At 35.2% G+C, this 19,964-nt stretch overlaps 1 protein-coding gene across 1 annotated transcript in view; it reads left to right on the top strand.

Annotated features, from left to right (window-relative positions):
* Positions 1–19,964, top strand: part of LOC108752555 (spectrin beta chain, non-erythrocytic 5) — a 66,220-nt gene continuing 46,256 nt past the window's right edge. The window contains exon 1 of the mRNA XM_018493434.1: positions 1–426. The gene's annotated coding sequence lies outside the window, so the exon portion shown is untranslated. The remainder of the gene's footprint in view (positions 427–19,964) is intronic.

Raw genomic sequence — 19,964 nt, forward strand, 5'->3', positions numbered from 1 at the left:
GTGAACGAGGAGCGAGTCTGTGGCCGCTGAGCTGAGGCATTGGCGCAGATTGCCGCAGATCTCGGTTTGGTTCACGCCGGGTTCACGCGGAAGGAGAGCAACGCGAATTCTTCAACGGACGTAGAGCGAAGCGTGTACGCACGCGCCGCTGATGTGCGTTTGCTCTTTCAGAGTACATTCGAATATATATCGGGGGGAAAAAAAGGAGGAAAATTTCCGCAGCAAAAACTGTGCGCGAGTGTACGCGATAACGAGAGAGAAATTTCGAAGTGCGTTCGGCTTTTTTTTTTCTGGTGGATTTTTCTGGTGATTCACGGTGCTAAGGTGATTCGTTCCCCGGTACCCGATCGAAGAGCCGCTGCCGCCGCCGCCGCCGCCGCCGCTCAGATTTCGGATAACTCGCACACGCGCTTACAAGAGAGGAAGGTGTGTATTACCGTGTGTAGCGTATGTAGCCGATTACTATGATTGCATGCGGTTATCGGCTCGCGTGTTCGTATCCCGCCGATCGATCGTTCTCCGGGTCAAGCTGACTTCGCTCGTCCGTACGCTCGTGGAATCCAAAATTGCGAAATCTGCGAACGAGCAACCGGAACGAGTTTCGCTCGCGAGAGCCGGTAGCCGTGTACAAGCTGATTTCCTACTTGCCGTGAAAAATCGTGATAGATCTACGCGAAATAGATCGTATCTAATCGAAATCCAATTAGGAACCGATTTGACGAAATGTCACGTGATTTTATTTATTATATCAAAACACACGGCTTGCAGGAAAGCGAATATAACTAATCGGTATTCGTAGTTGGAATTTATATTTGAGACCTTATTAAGTACAGTTTTAAGATATCGTAAATTAATAGAAGGCGATATTCATAGGCCTGGTATTCATAGTCGGTTCTTATTTCAAAACTGTCTTAAGACGCTAATGCAGCCCTCTGATTAGTTCGTGACATCTCAAAACTGAACTTAAAATCTTGTATATATAGAATCTTGAATATGATAGCGAATTCGGTCACTTTGCACTATACTAGATCAGTGCATATTAAAAGCCGCTTTACATAAAATTAGAAAAGTTAAATATAAATATATAAAAAAAGTATATAAATATTTTAAACGATTAATTATCTACTAATGATATATTGTCACATTATTTAACAAAATATACATATATCATTTCATTGTCAAAGTTGATTATATTATATTACTGCATTGAGATATTTTATATAAAGCAGCTTTTAATATTACACTAATCCAGTGTAGTGCGAGTGATCGAATGTATCATAAGAATTAATTACGAATACCGGACATAGTCTATAACTAGTATTTATATAATAGTTGGTGCTTATTTCAAGATCATCAAGTAATGTCTTAAGATGCTAATACACAGCCCTCTGATTGGTTTAAAAGTGTACTTAACAGTCTCAAATATAAAAATTGACTACGAATACCAGCTAGAATCACGCACAGACAAATTAACATCTTAAGACATTACTTAAGATGGTCTTAAAATAAGAATGGACAATGAATACCACTGTAAAATTAAGAATTGCTTGATAGATTTCTAAGACATGATGAGGGGAATTTAGGTCACGACATTGTGACAGCAGGTTATCGCCGGTTAGCCATTAATTGATTATGACGTGTTGTTTATTGCATAAAACTTAAACTTTGTTCTTGATCTATATTGATTTAATATTTTCATGATAGAGTGATCAATCAGAAGTTTTATAATTTTGCTTTTACTTGCAAAACTTCAGTAAACAAGTTCAAAAAATTAATTTTTAAACTGAATTGATAATTAAACATTTAGTATCTTTTTACATTATTTAATTTAATTATTTTTCAGAAGATCATTTTGAAGAAGAGTAGAAGTTTTTGAATATATTCAAAAATATATAATTATTTAAATATCTACATATCTTTACAAGTTTATAATATTTTCTTTTTTTATTAAAATGCAAAAATAACAAAATATTATAAGTACGTGTATAGAATAAAATAATGTACAGAAATTAATTTACATAATTAATGAAATGTAAACATTAAATTTCAATACACTGAACTTTTATTATAAACATAAATCTTGTTAACATATGCATTTTAATAGTCTTACAAAGAATTTAAATTTCATTCTTCAGTGTACATCGAAAGTTAATAAAATTTAAGAATATTATTTAATAATAGTGTAGAAGAAATGTATCTTCCTCAAAAGATAAAATATAACGCTGTCTTGAAGCTTGTGTCATTGTTAACATGAATATCTGTAACAACACAAAATGTATCGTTACTCGAATCGAACAATAATCGTCATTTATAGACAGTTCTAGTGATATAATTGATTGAAGCGTGAAATGATTATCCATGGCTATTTTCCATGACAAATGTGGCAGTGATTTTAACGGAATAATCATCAGGACAATTCATCGTGATCTGAACAGCTACGTAATGTAATGTTTAACAATTTTCTGCGTCTAATTGATTGATTTGGTAGACGTCTCGCTTATTTCACGAATCTTATTTCATGAATCAGAATAATACGAATAGAATATATAATATATTAATATTCCGAATTACGAAAATATTCTAGAATTTTTTCAATTGGAGAATTTATCTTAAATATCCTACTTGGAATTACATTCTTTTCCTTGACTATAATAGAATTTTCTTGAAGCCTATTCTGTACAGATCACCTCTGACTTTTCTTACAGTACGAAATTTCGTTCGATTTCTAAAGAACGTTTGCAAGAACACGAATTCCTCTTTTTCTAGTCACGCACAAATTTTCCTTCTTTCAACGTTTCATTCAGAACAATAATTTTCTGAGTATAAATTATGACGGTATTGTAAAAATATTTTAATAAGCCATGCGTTGCATCAGTTTAAAAAAAATTTTACTTAAAAAAAATTCTACGTCGTTTACATTTCAGAATGACTCAGTTTTGTAATTACTCATAGTTATGCGTAAGAATACTTTTTCTTTCATCGAAAATAGTTGTACAACTTTTACAGATACAACAGTGAACAATATTGTCCTGCGGCTTAAAAATAAAAAAAAATCTTTTATCCTTTTGATTCTTTATGATATTTTTGACATTTTTCAGTTTATACATCACTAGACAGACATGAACATTAGATTGCTCATAAATGTTGATATTGCCTTTTTAATCAATTTATCGAAGAAATTAATCGTAGGTAAATAAAGTATAAAATTTCCGGTAAACATTTCTAAAAAGGAAATTGTCTCCTTAAACAGACGTCTCTTACAAGACGGCGTGACGAACTGGACGATGTGGAATCTAGAAAAAAATATACCGGTTCGGAGTTTTCCTTTTCCTCGCCTCAAACAAGTTCTCTCGGTGATTATAACGGGTGCGGATCTCGGCTTAGAGGTGTACGTGAAATTAGAGCGGTACTTCGATCCTTCTACAAACGGTATTCGCGTCGGTATCAACCTCTGGTGTGCGTTCCAAGGAACAATGAATGATGCAATTGCGAATTGTAGACACTCTGCAGGAGAGAAAGACATTATCATGTAACGAAACAACGCACCTGCATAACTACAAGTGATTCACAGATTTATAGAGAAAGGGGAGGAGTGAGAGAAAGATGACAGTTAACGAACTATTGTATCTTGACTCTTTTGAATGCTTGAACGTTTCAAGCGTAGAGATAAAAATACTAGAATTTTAGGGTAAAAAATTATCGGAAATTAATGATTTTTTTTTCTTTTTACTTTGACAGTTTTTTACTCTTTTTTTAGGTCATTTAGATCTGTTCGCATTGCTTGAAATCCCTCAAAATTTTTGCACTTAAAGTGATATTAGAAAAATAGATCCGGACGTTGAAATAAGAGAAGGCACAGATACTTAATGCAAATAGTGCAAGCAACGTAAACAGACCTATTAATCTATTATCATCTCATTAAAAATTGCAACAGTCAATAATACATATTTCCGCTTCGATAAAAAATTATAAAGTATTAAAAAGTATCGAAATAACAAGAAAAATGAATTTTATTCCTTATTTACATATTTAACATGAATTCTAAGGTTTTTCATAAATTTTATGCAATTTGGTCAAAAATATCGTTTTTTATAGTAAAAAACTAGTTTTTTATTTGATACTTTTCTCCGAAGTAAAAAATACCGTTTTTTTTACATCTCCATTCAAGCGTAATGCTTGCAAAAATTTTTTGCCAAAAAAACCCTCAATATACAAATTTAATTAGAAATGTTAGAAACTATTTGCCTTCTTGTTTATATATGATGAGATAAAATTAGTTAGCAAAATTTACAAAAGCAATCTGTCATGAGATATAATAGAGTATGACTGAATGGTAAAAAAATTTAGAAAACATATTAAAGTATTTGATATTTTAAATTTGAGATACATCACATAAGAGGCTCTCCAGGCTTGTATATTTGAAACGTGAAGCTTGAAATTTGAGACTTAAAACTTGAAGGCTTGAAAAGTTAGAAAAACTGAAAGAGATTCGAGTAAGAAGAAATGAGGGTGGAATATTGAAGACAAGGGTGTCGTTTGTGGATCTTGAAACGCAGCAAAAACTTCAAAAGTAAATAAATTCAATAGGTGTTGATTAATGAAATTAAATATTTTAATGATTTATTTATTTTTGTCATTTTCACTTCATTTCAAGATAACAATCAGTCCGAAGACTATATAGAGGCTGTATTCTCAAAAAATATCGCAGATAGAAAATACTATCTTAGTACGTTACGAACATTACAGATCCCCTCTATCTTTTCATATGCAGTTTTTTTTTTTTTTCCAGGAAAAAAAGTCTGATAACTAACGGTCAAAGTATCGAGATCGACAGTTAAGAAACGAGAGTTGAAAGTCGAGACTCGAGAGTATCGCGGATGAGATTTATACGTTATATTGCATATAAACGTTGTTAGACGGTTCTAACAGATCCCTCCGGGATGCTTCTCTGCGTCCTATAATAAATACGGTATAATACCGTAACTCTCAATGGATCTTTTTTCGCCAGCGACGCGCGTCTCCGTGTCGATGTTGTAACTCTGTAAAGCGGAAGCTGTGTGCGTGCGGTAGCGTGCGTAATACTATCGTGCCGGAGTAGTACACACAGCACGTGCGTGTGTGCGTGTGTGTGCGCGCGCGCGCGCGCGTGCGTAACCACATGCCTGTGTTCCGTGGAGTTGTTGGACCGCTCTAGGAGCTTGTACTCAACGCACTCTCCCCTCCTGTCTGAATCGGACCCAGAGGGATCCTTGGCGAGACCTATACAGAGGCCCTGAGACGACGACCGACTCGGGTTACGCGGTCTTCAAGGCCCACGATCGGCCCGACCACCGCCTTCCGTCAATCGACGATAGGCGTGTATTTATCGAGAGAAAAAAAACTTTCGTGAACGCAACTGTCGAATATTTTCCAAAGAGAAATTTCGCGGCGATGCGTACAAATAGTTAAATAGCCTTTCTGGCACCGCTTTCACGTGTGCAACAGCAAGGTGCGTCCTGATTGCAAATTGCGCTTTGAATTACTTCAGTCATTGAATTTTACGTCGCTGACCCATAAAATTAGACGTTTGATTTTATGGCTTACAACCATTGCGTTTATGCTCCCAATTTTATGTTACAAGTACCGGTGGTACGTATATATTTCAATATCTGCAGTTACAATTTTCAGACACGTTACAATTAGATCCTTTTTCTTTTTTTAATCTAATCATTCTCTTCTCGTGCTCACTTTCACATTCCGCGCATATCGAGGATAGTTAGCTGTGTCATAAGTTTGCACGCTTAGCTAGAAATTGTTGATAAACATATATAGAGAGAGAGAGAGAGAAAGACAGGTATCAATGGTATTAGTTTTCTTATGTCGGATTCCAGACGCCAGAAAGGTCAAGCAAGCTATCGAGACTACTTTCAACGCGCACGCTGCAAACTATCGAGTTATCACTACCGTTTCTACTCTTTCCATGCTGAGAAATCACTATTGCATAACAACATGTCGCGCGATCACCAAGAATTCCGCGTTCGAATTTTAATTCAGGCAGCACACTCCATTTTACTATCTCCATTTTGTTACAAAACTGTTATAAAATATGATAAAATTTGCACCTGGTGTCTCGTGAGCTTTTTCTATCTCTTGTACTAACAATAATAAAAATTCTTTGCTAACAAACACGGAAGATTGGATAATTCAGTTGACAATACGGTAATACGAGCGCGCAATTAATTAATCAACAATGCGATCAAGTTCATTGACGTATAACTATGATTACATAATTCCGAATAGTCACAATCGCTCATGACTGTGGTCGAAGGGATACCCGGCGGCGACACGGAATTCCAAAGGATTCGAAAGCGACTAGTAGTTCCATTAGACGTGCTGCACATTCCAAGAGGCACGATAAACCTGCGACCTCGCGAAACGACCATCGATCTCATCGAAGTCTGCGCGAGGTTTCCAGGCATCGCCGGGAATTCAAGCAGTTCATCGATTTTCACAATCATTCGCGATTAGGTAATCCAGGTGTTGGTTGCACATTCGAGACCTTTGACTATGTATACTCCGTATTGGAAGTCGATCGAGGAAAAAAAAAATAATTATTTACGTTTGACATTGGCAATTTTACGCAACAGTGCATTTCGACAGTTCTACAATTATTTGAGTTGTATTATATGCAGCACACGGAAATACGTAGTATCTAACGATCGGTTTTGATTGTTTCTAGTACGTCAGTGCATAATTGAGAACAGTCACTGCTTTCCAATTAATTTCCCATGCGCGTTAATTAATAGTAGGCTTCCTACCGCGAACGAAAATACGTGAACTAAGAAACGGCGTAATTTACGAGTACTCACATGTGGCAGGTATTTAATAATAAATTATATACACGTGAATGCTTTCACCTCTTTGGCAAGTCAAGTGGCACGCCGTATTCGCGAGGCGTTGTCGAAAAGGAAAAGAATTTCTTTCACGTAACGTATTTACTTCCCGATACGTTATCATTTGCGGATTAAGTGAATTTATGAACAAATTATTGCCGGCTTGTCGGTGTCGGTGCCATTTCGTATCGGTACATTGCGTTTCCACGCCACAAAAAGAGGTAAATTGCAGTTACATTTGTGCACTATGATAGTAAAGACTCTATCATAAGGAGAGATCATTTGTTATAACATTATAAAGATCAGATGAACACGTGGAATTTCTTTCCAAGATATAAACGTTAAATTTTATTTATTACAAAAATCTCTGAATATGCTATTATTGCCTCGTGATTCGAGAGAATAATCTATCATTGAGAAGAAATATGTTTCTTTCTCATAAATAAAGTTGAAAAGATCGTAAGATAAAAATGATAAAAGATTATGAGGTAAAGAGATTGGAATTTAAAATCAAAATAATAATGTCGTCAAGCTGTTTAACGAATCTGCTGCACAAATTTCCGGTTCGAAATCGGAACCGGAAGAATAATATCGCACAGATCGTGGAGATTGTTCGCGATAACGACCTACCTAAGCTAATTAGACGACAGACCCTTTCGACGTGACCCTTCGCGCACGACGACGGAATACGGTATGAAGAAACGACGCGACGCTTTATTTGGTTCACGCGACGAGCAGGTTGAAGCCATTCTCCGGCACGATGGTGAATGTAAAATCGCCGGAGACACATGCAGGAATGTAGATTTTTCTATTGGCTTTCTATCCGTTCGTGACGTCAAACCGGGGGATTATTCGATGCATTGTAAACTTGTCGGCCACATATGAGCGTAATGAAGGAGGGAGAAATAATCGGGGATAAATAGAGAAGCTTATTATGCACACCTTACGATCGTCGCATTGTTTTTAATGGCACATTCTTTACACAATCGAAATACAGATATCCGACGGATGGATCTCTTATATACGTACAGACAACACAATTGGCAGATACGTTCATTGGTATTTGATCACAAAAACTCCCTACTCCATCGGCAACAGAATTTTTTGCACGCTACCATCTCGTGGCATGATGATGAAAACCCATCTGGTTCTCGTCTGCTGTCTCGCCATTATAATTAATATCATATGAAATCATAATTACAATAAGATACCAATATCGTTAATACCGACTCTTTAGATGCTTTAATGAATTTAATTTTTTTAAATCGCTGCACAGAGAGAATGATTTTGTTGAAATATCTAGAGATAAATAGCACATATTCAGAGAATATTCTTGGAATTATAATTTTGTAATAAATAAAATTTGACGTTTATATCTTGGATAGAAATTCCATCTGTTCGTCTGATATTTATAATGTTATAACAAATGATCTCTCCTTATGTGAAATTTTTTATTATCATAATGTATACATATAATCCAAAATGTAACTTATCTCATAGTGCGTAAATGTAAATTATGCCATTTATCTCTTTTTGTGGCATGCAAACGCAATGTACCGATTATTAAATTAGAGAGATACAAGTCTGAAAATAATTTTGTTGTATCATCAAAATAATTATGTAAGAATCAAGCATGATGAGCAATGTTGCAAAAAATTTCTAGCAACTAGCTCGAGCGTTCTAGATAATTATTTTAATAGTCTCTTATGCCTAAAAGACATCTTAAAGCCATTTAAAATACATCTTTCACGTGCATCGTCTACAATATACGGAATAAGAAGTAAAAGTAAGAAATTGACCAATCACAGTCGATTATTCTTCTCACATTCAACTATGATTGACCAATTACTCTTACTTCTCACTTCGTGTATTGTAGTCATTGTAGACGACGCATAAGACATTTTATGTTTCGATTTTGAACTTTTTCTTATTTAAGTCTCTAGATATCTATTTTAGCAAAACCATCCTTTCCGTGTGTTAAACATGCGACAATATATTTCTTATGAAATATTAATTTAAAAGTAAAAAGTACTGAACATATTTTTACCGCGTTTGATTTATATGAAGTATACGTCAGAAAAACTGTGCCCACCGGCGCGATAAATGACCTTAAAAGATACGACGAGGAGAAGAAGGGGACAAAATTATGACGATGAATAACGTGAGAGAAAACAGTGCGGCTGCGGAAGTAAAGAATAACCCACATTCCCGCCGCATATTTAACGTTAAATGGGGCCGTCTGAAAAACGTATTCAATGCAAACGCGGGATGGGAATCGGCGCCTTGCAAGCCGGAGCGATGATGAGAACAGACGGGGACAGGTGGTTGATACATGCAACTTAGGCATAATTAACGATGCTGACAAATCAATGGATGGTGACAAACTCTTCGGTATTTCACGTGCCGCAATAAAATAGCGAATATAAACGTAACGACACGGCTGAACGGCTCGATCGCGCTGTTGCTAATGCATAATTCAGACAATTTATATCGGAGTGCAGTAACTTAACGGTAACGGTTACCATCGATTGCAATAGGCGTAAACCAGGAGTATAAAACGAATACCAAGAAGATAACGCTTAATAAAAAGTTCGCATGAGCGAAAATGTGTTAGCATTATATATGCAAAATGTTTCGCTTCTGTTACTTTATTCTCTCAATTCTATTTTATGACAAAAATATCGAGGCTTTTACTGCTTCCGAGTAATTAGTTTAAACTTTAAAACCTTACCTTCTAGCAGACTAAGCATCGTGAAACAAATTGAAAATCGTATTCCTTGGTCAATTTAGAAAGTGGACTTCATTTCGAGAGAATTTCAATTTGCGGCTTAGTTATACAAGAATATATAATTTTGAAAATTGGACACTTGTGTCACGTAATAGCTAGTAAAAAGAGAATCGTTTTCTCGTTGATGAAAAGAATCCGTCAGTTAAATCGAAGTGCGGTTTGTACATTCTGCATAAATTATTAATGAATCGATTTTAACAAGATTTATAATATTATTACCTTTTCCTGTAAGGTAAATGTCCTAGTGATCGGACAGTTACACAAGATTTGTTATTATTAATCTCAAATGTTTTTTCTGTTACAATATTATAATTTAGTTGCATTTAAACATTATTTAAAAAAGGCATTTGAGATTAATAATCGTATAAACAAATATATATAAAGATTTATGCAAATGTCCGGACTTATATCCGGTTACTGGGACGTTTCACCTTACTAATGCAACGATTGTATACAATTTTTTGCTGAAATGTCAAAATATTTAGCTGGATATAGAGACTTGAAAATAATTTTATGTATCAAAACAATTATGCAAGACATTCAAACTGGTTGTAGAATGTCAGAAGTTTCTGCGGCATTGCTCATCACGCTTAAATTTTTTTACATAACTATTTTTGATGTCAACAAAATTATTTTCTTATTATCATATCCATATCTACCTACATTTTCAACTATCTCAGCGAAGTCGTTCTTCCCATGAAATATAATATATGTATGAATTATAATTTATCTTCGATAAATAATCAAAAGTATATTTTGAAAATTCGATACTTTGAAAATTGAAGCATCTCTTGAGTCAGAAAATCATTGGAGTCCGAATAAGCATCCGCGACGATGCAAGAAAAATATATTCGCATATTCGTAACTGTATCATCCCGTGGAATTGTTCGTATGCACGTAAAGCTAACGGTCCCGTCCGGATGCATCTCTCATTCTCTCCCCTTCTCTCTCCCGGAGATACGTTCGGCCACGGAATGCGCATTGGCGCGTGCAGCTTTATGCATTTCGTTCGGGGGAGATGTGTTCCGAAGGAATTAAGTCGACGGAGCGGAAACTTAAATCGATCGGCGCATAAGTCCTCATCGGTCATCTGCGAGAAATCGTTCGAATCCCTCGCGCTCTGAATCGCGAGAATGCCTCCTCTGTGAACAGTGAACCGTGCAATTATCAATTCCGAGACGCGCATTGCGCAAATGAATAAACGACGTATTGGATGGAAATTTTAATGAGTCTTTTATGAGTCTGACTCTCTGAAATCGTTTTCATGCCAGCGAAAAAATTAGACGAGAGGTCACTGCTTATAAAAATGTTTCGATTATCGTATTGTACGTTTCGTCACAGCAACCACTTCAGTAATTTCTATTAATACAATTATCTAATAAATAAGATAGAGAGTAAGATCGTAAGTCTGCGCAGCAAAAATAAAAACGACAAAAAACGAGCAGTTTGGCTGTTAAATTAATACATTAACTTTTTAGTGCTTTTAATACGATTTTAAGTAGAAAAAGTTAATGTATTAATTTAACCACCCAAATTCCTCATTTTTTTTTTATTATCTATAATTTAGAGCGAAAGTGTAAATTATGTTTCACCATGACTTCGATAACTTTGCCGAGTCTTTCGAGATCGATTATTTCAATAATCACGTAACGCGCACGAATAATCGGCGATAAATCGAAATCGTCGGTAACGCTTATTTTGAAAGCGACGCCGAGGAAATTATGATGGATGCGTTGCCGGAATGGGGCACGTTTGTGTTTCTTACTTAATTAATTAAGAAAGCCGCGGGGGTTGCCGACCTCCGGCTTAGAGGCGTTTATTACGTGCGTTACGTACGTACGTACATACGAGTTACGTGCACGGCTCCTCAACCGGCAGAATCGTTTTTACACGACGATACGATCTTCGTAGTATATGCACTCGTCACTTTCACTCCAGCACCTAAGCACCCACACCGCACCATTCGTAATAACGACGTTATTAACTGTTTTTCTGCATTTTCCTTCATACCTCGATATTGCTTATGGAGATTAATCGCTGCGAAAGGGAGAACGTGATTCCATTGGACATTCATGATCAATTGCGCGCCTTTTAATGATGGGAATTGTCTCAAGAAAAACTACACTTAAGGTACTTGCAATATACGATAAACAGCTTTTCGAGTGAAAGAAAATTAAAGTGAATTAGTAATGATATTTATATTTTTTCGTACTCTGTAATGCGCAATCGTGCTAATTCGTGATTAGTTATTCTATCAGCATCGATAGATAATACTTCCCGATAATTCGGCAATATAGCTTGAAAATATTACATCCGGTTAGATATTACATCATATTTTTTCAACCGTTTACTTTTCTCATCACATATTCTCAATGATCGAAAAAGAAAGAGAAGGAAAATTGCAGTCACAGTGTGTATCTTACTTTAAAATTATCTTAAAATATATTCGTATTTTGTGAAATAATAAAGATCAAATCAATGAGACTAATCTAATCAATGAGACTATTGCACCATTAGTTACAAAACAGTTATTCGTCTAATGAATGCTTTTATAGAGGCTATTCATAGATACTCGTGTATCGTGAGAAAATATATGCGCTCTTTGTTAATCCAGATTTCTATTAAGAAAGTGTTAATTTTATGTTCTACGCGACCTACTTCCTGGAACAGAAATGCAATTAACGTTCGACGAAAACGGTGATACTGCTACGTTACGTCGCGCCAAACTCTTATTAATCTTTTTGCGAAGTATCGATACAGCCAACGACTTTTATTCGGCATGGCTCTTTATTCATTGACTTTAAATTATCTGTTTACGTTGGCTCGCGCGTTATTCCGCTCTATTGTATTCATATCGCTGAACAGATTTTCACGCCCGACATGCAGCTGCGATTCCGTCCGATAATGGTGCATCATTTGCACGATTCTAAAGTGTGAAATGCAGACATCGACAAACAAATTGTAGAAAAATTATTCAAAGTGATAAGAATTATCAGGGACGGGAAAGTAATCTTATCTATAGTATCGTCAAATCAACAAAATCACTGGAGTGTTCGTATCATTTTGTAAATTCTTAAAAATTATATGATTCAAAACTCTAATAACCATTAGTTGAGAAGCTAATAATTGACGAATTTTCGTCAATAATTAGCTTTCGTTGAAGAAATCTTCGCGTATAATCAGCTAAAAAGTAATTAGCAGACACACAGAGCTTCCATTTATTACCATCTTATGTGAGGTATCTAATTTGTCAAAATTCATTAGAGCTGCAAAACAGTATCATTAGTCTAATGAATGCATTTAAATTAGAAGCTATTTATAGGTACTCTTGTATTGTGAGAAAATTATATGCGCTTTACATTAATCCCTTTTTTTCGTTTCGTTATTAAATGCCTTTGTATTATACAAAATATTCTTAAATATTAAATTTTTGTTTAAAAAGATTCACTCCAAACTTTTTAATCTACTATCACAAGGAATGTAGGGACGGATCTTTCTACATCTTTCATACTATGAATACCTTAAGATTATACTTGTCGTAACTTTACGAATTTCGCTCACCCATACTTATTTCACGCATTTGAAGCATTAAACCCCCTGGAACGAATGGGGAAGGGGGAGGGGGTGGGGCAATGGGGCGTAAATACAGTCTCGTCGAACAGGTATTAGACGGTGCGCGACTCGCATAAGATAATGGAGGAAGAGGGAAGAAGACGAATGTGGCACGTGGGAGTATAAAGGCCATTAAGTCAAAATTTACAAAGGACACCCCGTGTCGGTACGCGTTCTCGTGCGTCTCACATGTGCAAGCGCTCGAGATACCGCGGCTAGATACGCTGCATTGTGTTGTACGGCATTTTCGTGAAATAACACCTTCCATTCACGTCGGCCGGCTAGCCCCACCGCCGACCCACCGTCAGTAACCTGTTTCCGTATTACATATCGCGTAACAGTGTATCATCTCTACCGTCTCCTTGGCTTTCCTATCGCGTTATGTTCTTTGAAATAGCTCGAAGATATTTAGAGCAAATTAAAACACTTTAATTATCAATTAAAAAACAAACACATCGTATCAAATGGTACTCTCGTAGCAATTGTTTGTTATGGAAATTGTTGTGTTCATATTTTTTCCAAACTCCTTCAACTGAAACGATTTACGGTATAATTTGCAGTAAGAAGTGTCTGACGAAAGCATACAATCAAGACATAGGGTGTATAAATTAATAATTGTAATTGATATAGACTGCATCGGACTGCATGCCACCCGTCTTATTAAGAAAAAAAATGAGATATGTTAATCAATTCTGTGCTGATTCCGCTCGTTAAGCATCGCAGAAAGGTAATTGACCGGTTCAAACGCACTTCTGATAGAACACACAGAAATCTGAAGTCCCGCGATACTTTGTTACTTAATACGTTTCGTGAAAGCTATGATTCTTAACGCCTGCAGGAAATATACCAATGATTCATTCACACCGTAATAGGTCGTCTAAGGAGGAGTCGTTCGCCGCAGTAATTACAGTTAATCCTCGTCATAAATTCAAATCGAATAACGTTAGGTTCCCTTGTATCACGCGTGTTTACGAAACGCGTCGTATTTCTCTGAGTGTCTCGTTTATAAATTAGAAAAAAACCAAAACAAAAAAAAACAAAAAGTTGCTCCCATATAGTTGCCGTAATATCGCTCTTTTTAGAAATTCTAATGGATAATTATTTCAAGCAAGATTACCTCATTCAGCAATTAAACAAGAACGGAAAATACGTGGTTACTTTTATATGGAATCAACTCCGTAACAGTTATTATTCTCGAACGTGAGTACGAAGAATTTATTATTTCTTAAATATAATGTCAATTATATCTTAAATATTATGACAATTATAATATACTTAACATCGGATTAATTAAATGTAATTTTTTGCCAAAATAATCTGTGAATGAAGATTCTATTCGCAGTATTAGATCTCATTATCTGATCGTCAATTTAAATCAAAGCCGGCACAGAAAGTAAAACAGGAAGATTCCATCTTTACACGATCCTTTCTTCTTATTAAAACGTGGCGACTTTTGCTGGTTTCCATGCAGGAAACGTCATCGCAAAAGTGCACAGATTCATGCCGTTAAGAACTTGTTCCGAGTATAATCTGCGTGTATGTGCGTGCGCGCGTGCGTGTGTGTGTGTTAAGCGATTACGTTACCGCATGAAATTAACAAGTTATTAATGCGACGTCGACCAGTCGCCGACTAGCCGATGGTGTTCGTACGAAAAAAGAAATCGCTGTTTGCCGCACGTATTCGACGAATAAATTCCGTTGCATCGACTGTCATCGACACCAAAATCGCGCCGCGATGATTAGAAGTAGAGCTTCTAACGACATGCCTTTTAAATGATTGTTAAATGATATGTTTCGCGTAACAAATGGAGCTATTATATTATAAAACGGGATATTTTTAATATTTCGTAGTCAAAAGTAAACTGTCAGTTTTTTGAAAATAATATTTTTTAAAATTAATAATTAGAAAGGAAAATCTCGGACTAAAAAATTTACATATTTTAATAATATTTTTACTTTCCGTTACAATATAATTTTATTATAGTCTGTATATGACATAGCATGTCTGTTAAAAATAAAATATTAATTTTAACTTGAACATATAGTAGACATTCTGAAACTTGCAAAAATGTTGAAATTAACACTTTTGTAAAAAAAAAAAACATTTAAAATTATCATTTTTGCATATCTCAGAAAGTCCACAGTATGTCTTTAAGTTAAAATTGACATTTTATTTTTAACAGTGTCCACATTCGTTTGAAATAGATATCATATATTTATAAAGTTTGAAATTTTAAGTTCTGAATATTAATTTTTACAAGTAATTTTGTGCATTAATACGTTTGTATTAATTATCGTTAACTCAATATATAAATCGAATAATTAGGTATAGTCCATGTGACCTATTTAATTCATGTCTGTCACATATCATACATGCAAACGAAACAGAATCGATGCGGACGTCGGGCGATGCGTCTTTAAAACAATTATCTCATCTTGTTTTTACTGATTACAGTAGTAATAAGTATTTCCTGTAAGTATATCCAACAGCGGCCGCTTTGTCTCCGCCGCATCTCTATACGCGCAGAATGTGGAGATTACCGGGCCGGCAATAAACGAGTCGTTGTGCAAATGTTACGGCAATTACGTGGAGATTACCGCGATTTTCTATTGAGATATGATACGCGATAATAGATATTGCAAAATAGGACAGAATTTCTTGCAAAAGAAGAAAGGAAGAATTGTATTATCCCTCGATGCAAAAAAGACTTTACCACTACACTGCTGAAGGTTCCAAAAAATGTCTTCTTAAATCATCATTCGGTTATTATCATATTTAAAGGATTGCGAGCGTATTCAAATTGACACTATCCGTTTTAAAATCCCAGATTTAATGCTGCTAGAGCTGAAGAAGTTAATGCTGATCGAACTTAAGAAGTAAACAAACAAAAAATTAATTCTCAATTGCACATAATGATAATATGATAAGATTATATCAGACGATGTGGCGAGATCAAATAAAAGCAATAATAACAGATAATATGTCAATAAAAAATAATATTTTTAATTTTTTACGTATTCCAAATCATTTCTTTAAGTGTTTATTGCGATATGAGTTGAAGCCCATTCTTTTCAGTTTCAAATGCCTGAGAAGAAACCGCGTGGAAGTTCGCGACCCGTTCATAATAGGACGTCAGCGCGTGCTTGTTTACCGGATATTCAAACCGTCTCTTAATTAGGCGGAATAAAGTAGACTGGACTCAAATTGGGGTCAATTTCAGCCACGAATTTCACTGGCAGTCGGATTGACAAGTGGTAGATCATTCCGACCTTGTGTGCTTCACTCCCACACCTTAATGAACATTGCAAAATGTTAGAACAGCAATTAGAGATGATTTTGATGGGAAACAAAAATCACACATCGTTCAAGAAGTCGATTGTATCGATATGTAATTATATGCTCGCGGTATTCCGACATTAATAAAAGCCCCGTCAATCTATATGATACCATCCTTTCGAAATTAATTAAGACACGAGATAAAAATATGTCTGTCAGCATTGTTATATTAATGTATAAATTTAATTCAAGTCCGTTGGAAGAATAAATCGTGATATAATTTATTATTTATTGAATTATTGAAAATTTGTGAACAATATGATTCACAATCTATTGTGATTTTATTTTTCTAAATTAATATTGTAGATATTTATATCAATTTGAGTAAATTTTCATTTACGGTTGCATTTAGCCAATTTAATATAATTTTTATTACATATTTTACGTATTTTTATTTTTATGCAAAATTGCAAATATGTAAGTCATATTTTTGTGTTGTTACTTTCTTAACATAAATTTGTATGTTTTTGTATATTTATATTAATTAACCTTCGGAATAAGATTTTATAGTAACATAATAATTAAAAATATTCCAATCGTCTGTTCGTTGCCAGAACACGCAAAATAAATATTTAGGGACAGGAAGATGTATGTGTCGTTACAGTCATATCTTTACGAGTTACGTCTTGTTTGAAAACATTTGACTACGAGACAAACGGAAACTGGCCGAAGTACCAGCTGTCATCAGAAATATGAAGTCATCGTAGAGATATTTATACAATCTTACGCAATATTTATTCTGTTTATAGATAAAAAGTCCAATTTTATTTTCTACCTAATTGATATGAGAAATTGCAAAATGTAATCCAAGTTTATTCTTACAGTCTCATAAGAATAAAGATAGTTATACTTCGGAAAATTAGAATAAAACACGAGAAATACTATGTGTGATATCGAGCAATTTTATAAGATTATAAATTTGTAGAATCAGCTTACATACTGAATATTATCTCAAATAGACATTCTATCTCATGGTGACATTTTCTAAACGAAGTGTTGTTCGATTTACGCGCGACAGCTTTCTAACGTCAATCTGTTATCACAATTTATCGAAACGATCTCGCATCTCAATTCGATTGGCCGATGTAGATAAAGTGTTCGTAGAATTAATTTTACAGTCATAGAAAAAAAAATTAAGGCGTACATTCTACTCGTGGAATAATTTTCCGATGTCTGTGAAAATTTATACGGAGATTACAATCGCCATTAAAAACAGATTTCAAGGATGCTGCGGTGACGTCTTAATAGCGACGAATCTCGCTGATGCTCAGCAATTCTATTGCGCAATCTGGATTCGGATGAGTATGCAAGTTTCAAGCCAGCAACGCTCTGCGTTCCGCGATCTAATGGCTGAGTCATTTGAAGCGTTTTCGAACTCTTAGAAGGGCTGCACTGTGGCTGTTATGCGCCGGCATGAGCTCGCATATGGCTTCGCGTCGGCATCGAAAATCCATACAGTACTGTAGAACAATAAAATAAAGTATCGAGTTCTTTTCGAGGAACGCGATTATTTTGTTCCGAAAGTAAATTTTCAGCGAAGGAATTGAAGCGTCAGCAATATTTGATACGATTGAAAAAAATATGCTTCAATCGTACTTCAGCAATGCAAATAGATAATCTGCAGATAGATAACAGTCGTGCGATTGCGGATTGACATATTAAGTTTTCTAAGAATCATCCGTACGTGCTTTCGCCTAATTACTCCGCGAGCAATTGACACAATTACCCGCAGTTTCGCTTTAATCCGCCAACCGTGAAATGTTAGGACGAGCTGTGGTTATCATGCTCTCGAGAGGACTACGACAAGCTATTTATATATCCCATGTTTACGCATTCGTTTACGATATTTTTGTATCGAAATTGCTTTCATCCGGGAGGATATCACGAAGTGTAATTGAACTACTTTCGAATAATTTATCAAGTGGAATGCCGTGTCCTTATAATGATTAGAGTAAATACAGTTTATGTATCATATTTTGCATACTTCTTTTATTTCTCGAAGTTTTCCAGAAATAGAGACAAAGTGTAAATAGAAATTACAAGTTGAATGGTATGTAGATGATGAGAAGCCATGTTACACTTTAAAATGTATCAACGTACTCGTAAGAAGATAGAGATACAGTCATTGTGGAATGTTCAACAAAAGATTACACAGAATAATGTTTACATACGTAATCGTATATTAAAAATTCTGTCTGCATAGAATAGAAAAATATTTTTCATTCATCACCGTTTCACTCTCAAGGTGTTATGGATAATCGTAAAGAGCAGATGATTCAATAAGCTTCGTCACTTGCGAAGGAGAAGCAATTCGTAATAGGAAAAATATGCACTTTCTGCGTCGTAGCGCCTAACCCGTTTCTGTTTCGCGTACAAATAAATTATGGAAGTATTAACATAAATTTTATGACACGTTCCAGACAACGCAAAGTCTAAAATTGAGACATAAGACGTTTTTAACACATCTTTTAGACACCAAAGACGTCTTATGTTTCGATCTTGGACACTGTGTTGTCTAACGGCGCATTAAGTATTGTAATTCAACACGTTTAATACCAATTTCATTTACGATTTTACGCGACAATTAACTGTATTCGTCGCTTTAATCTTTCGGAAAGTCGAATCACACGCGGGACATTGAAATGAATAGCTTTAACGGCTCGCAATAAACGCTCGAAAAAAATGGTCCCAGTCCATTCCATGGTCACAGACCAAATATAGGCATGTCGTCACCATCGTTTGAACTTCGAAGCTGTTATTGCGTTTATTTCCTTGTATGTACACTTCGATACGAGAATGTGAATCAGATAGCTCGAGTTATCAATGTCAATAGAGAGGAACGTGTGACAACGTCATAATTTAACAATAAATTATTATTATGTGACGAATAATTATTTCGACCCAATTGACGATTAGATTGATATTTGATTTCAATCGTTCGACGATTGCAAAAATTACGTGCTGTTCTTTTTACACTCTAAATTCTCTAGAGTGAAGTCTCGAAGAGTGAAAATGGAACCAGTCTTGAAAAAGAGTGGCTCAATTTTTAATCTTTAAGAGTGAGATTTTACTTTTCAGAATGGCATTCACACTGTAAGAGTCTCAGAGAGAATACGCGTTTGCGCACAAATGAGCAAGCCGTTAATTCAATTATCATTAATTTTTTCGTGAAACGTTATTCTATCCTAACATGATTGATACTCCAGAGTTAAGCCATTAATTACATCTTGCGAGTTCGTGTTTCTTATCAGATGCTTAATCCGTGTTTTTTAATCTCGAGTGCCACACGTTAAAACGGGTCTTTAACCAAAAGAAGCACTTTGGTTTTGTGAAAATTTTAAATGCAATCACTTAA

Source organism: Trachymyrmex septentrionalis, unplaced genomic scaffold (genome assembly GCF_001594115.1).
Source record: "Trachymyrmex septentrionalis isolate Tsep2-gDNA-1 unplaced genomic scaffold, Tsep1.0 scaffold60, whole genome shotgun sequence".
Taxonomy (NCBI): Eukaryota; Metazoa; Arthropoda; class Insecta; order Hymenoptera; family Formicidae; genus Trachymyrmex; species Trachymyrmex septentrionalis.